Source organism: Mesitornis unicolor, unplaced genomic scaffold (genome assembly GCF_000695765.1).
Source record: "Mesitornis unicolor isolate BGI_N332 unplaced genomic scaffold, ASM69576v1 scaffold32151, whole genome shotgun sequence".
In the NCBI taxonomy this organism is placed as follows: domain Eukaryota; kingdom Metazoa; phylum Chordata; class Aves; order Mesitornithiformes; family Mesitornithidae; genus Mesitornis; species Mesitornis unicolor.
Window position 1 is genome coordinate 29615 of NW_010163649.1, and position 3335 is coordinate 32949.

Sequence of the window (3335 nt, forward strand, 5' to 3'; positions counted from 1 at the left end):
GCAGCCGAGGTGACAGCCAGGGCTGGGTACCACGGCACAAGCAGGACCCAGTAACGACAGGCAGCCTGCATTTAAGACTGCCCAGCAGCTGAATATGGCCCAGCACAGCCCATACAGAGCCAGCCGGCCCTAGCACGCCTGTGCTGGCTCATTCACCACGATGCCCCCGGCCAGGCAGCGTGCTCCGGGATGCACGCAGACACCGATCAATGCATCGAAGCAGCCCTGACGGGGACCGCCAGCATATGGGCAGGCAGCCGGGAAGCGCTGCAGCAGCCGGGCTCGCTCGAGGGGCAGCAAGATCAAACTGCAGCTACAAACGCTTGAAACGCAAAATGCAAAAACATGACAGTCCCAGTGTCAGAACAACTGTCTGGAGCAAACCGGCACCGCTCAGCCTGGTGGCTGTCCCCAGTCTTGGGCTCGGCAGGCGGAGAGGGGACAGGCAAGGCTGTACTGGGTCCTGGTAACATGCACAACCCAGCCACTGCTTCCCTACCCACCACACTCAACCCCTTCCTCGAGAAATCTGGGTACAGAACAGCTGGACCCGCACATGCTCCACTCTGCCCTGGCGCAGGCTCTGGCACACGTTGGGGCTGCAGCAGCTCCGGCTGTGGGAAGCTGGGTGGGCCCAGGGGACTCATGGAGAAAGGGAGCGTGGAGCCAAACACCACGGCAAGCAAGACTCATTAGAGCTAATGACCGAACATCTCCCTTCCCTTGGTGCTTCATAAACACAGCTATTAATTCCTCCAAAGCCGCATCGCCAGCAAGTCGGCGCAGCGACCGCAGCAGACGCTTTGCGGATTGGGGCTCTGCCAGCCGGCAGCAAGGGAAGCCCAGGAGGGCCGAGCCCTGCTGTGTTTGGGGGGACAGGGTGTCCCCGGCAGGGCCCTGTGCTCACCCTGCCGGGAGCCTGCACAGCAGACGCGTGGGAACAGCCATGTGCATCCCTGGGTATATTTAGCTCAGCAGCCACAATAGAAAGCAGCTTCTGATGTGCTCAGCCCTAGACTCGCTCCCGTCACCTACCCAGGGTCTCACCCTCCTCCAGGAGAATTAACCCCAGCTTTAATTACTTTTTGACCAACATGATGTGCTTTGCCCCCTCCCCAGCCCAGACACACACAGCAACTGTGTCCCTGGGGAACCAGCAGAGGAACAAACTGGAATCAGGGTGTTTTTGGAAAACTGTTTTCCTCTCAAGAAAAACAAGAACAGGGTTTTCAGAAAAGATTTCTTTCTCCTGCCGCACCCACCTTGGCCCCCCAGGTGATGAAATACGTGCATGTGGGCTGGAAGAGAGGATGAGCAGCAGTGGTGCAGGGATGCACACACATAAATTTTCCATAGGGCATTTGGGGACCCACCTTGAGCCTAGCCATGCCAGGCTGCTCCAGCCATCCACATGCCAACACCGCTACCTCCCCCCAGTCCCTCTCCCCAAACACTGCTGCCACCCCAGGGCCCCCATCACTTGCCCTGGCTCTCACAGCCAGGAGCCCTGTGGGGTGGAGGGGACCCAGGTGCCACAGCATGCTCCTCCTGTGCTGTCCCATCTGCCCAGGGGGACACAGGAAGCCCCCGGGAGGGTCCTGCTCTCCAGGCAATCAGCCCGGTGTCACCCGGGGACATCCTTGGAGCTGCTGCCAGCTGCTGTGTGAATGCTACGGACTCCCACGGCAGCGATGAGCACCAGCAGCCACAGTCCCACATGGGGCAGCACAGAGGTATCACCCAGCACCACAGGAGATTCACGTGGCCACCAAGAGACATTGCAGACAGTTTCTCTGGGCCAGGGCAGCTGCTCCTCCTGCTCCCCAGTGTCTGTCCCAGCTCTCTGGGGGGTCCCAACCCTGCCCTCCCAGGGGGAACATCACCATGCCAGGCACCAGTCACCGTAAGACTCTGGTTGGGCCAGGCAGATGTTCACGTTTGGTTCAAGTCGTGCTTCAGCACCACAATACCTCCTCCAAACATGACATAAGCATCTGCAGAGCCAGCATGGGCCCTCTCCTTAGTCCTGTCCCCAACCCCACCAGGTCACACTGGGGGAGCTGGCAGCGCTTGCCATGCTCTGCCTCAGTTTCCCTGCTCTGCAACAGAGATCAGCAACTTTGGTGGCCATAAAGTCACCATCTGGGTGCATTCTGACACTCCTTGTCCCAACCTCTACAAAAAAAGATGCTGGCCACGTCCTGCCTGTCCATGTGTCTGCAAGAACTGGGTGTAACACTGTCAGGACCCAACGTGTGGGACAATGGAGCTGCTCCCTCACCTGCGTCTGGATGCAGCCAGCCAACCTGCTCTGCCCCTGGTCACGGGTCACCAGCCAGAAGGACAGGTTGTGCCCAGCTCCAGGACCCGCTGCAGAGCCAAACACGTTAGGATGCTCTGTCCTAAAGGGCTGGGAGACCCACAGCGAGCGCAGCTGATCATCTGGGAGCCCACGGCACTTTGGCTGGTTGGCAATTAAGGACTTATCTGCTAAGTGGCAACCAAAATAAACCAGCGCTTAACCAGCACTTAACCAGCGGGGGGCTGCAAGACCTGACATGAGCCCCAGCTCCACAGGGCAGCCTGTGCTCGGCTGTCCCCATGCTGGCACAGGCTTCTCCTGCCTGCAGCTCGCGGAGGACACTGGCTGTCCTGGGGCCAGCAAAATGATCAGCACCAGCCCCATCTCCTTCCTGCTCACGCCGATAAACCAGCCTTGGCCCCCGCAACACACCCAGGGAGCACAGAGCCCTAGGACCACAGCAGCAGCATGAGCCCAGCCACCTCCTCTGGCCTCATCACTCAGCTCACTGTGAAGGGACAGTGACAAGGGACCAAGCACCCAGGACAGAGCTGCACGGTCCCAGCCAAGTGCTCCTGCCAAGCAAACCTGGCCACTTCCCAGCCCCAGGCACCCGGCACACAGGGTTGGGAGACAGACGGACGCACAGACAGAGACAGAGGCACAGGCAGGGGTGGAGACGGCTCCTTCCCGACCTGGACAGCTCTCACTGGGGCGATGACGGGCGGCGCAGCTGGAGCCTGCCCGCTCCAGCATCGGCATCCAAACCCGGCAGCACCAGCGGCGGGTGTGCCAGGGAAAGCCCGCAGCCGTGCAGGGACACAAAGGGGACCTCAGCTGGGAGCTTCTCCATTGCGCTGCTTCCCGTCCCTGCCGCGCTGGCAGGCTGTGAAAGCGTCCAAACCCGGCAGCACCAGCGGCGGGTGTGCCAGGGAAAGCCCGCAGCCGTGCAGGGACACAAAGGGGACCTCAGCTGGGAGCTTCTCCATTGCGCTGCTTCCCGTCCCTGCCGCGCTGGCAGGCTGTGAAAGCG

The 3335-nt window shown here is 60.8% G+C and overlaps 1 protein-coding gene across 1 annotated transcript in view; it reads right to left on the minus strand.

Annotated features, from left to right (window-relative positions):
* The window catches only part of KIF21B (kinesin family member 21B), a 34037-nt gene that overhangs the window by 23380 nt on the left and 7322 nt on the right, over nucleotides 1-3335 (minus strand).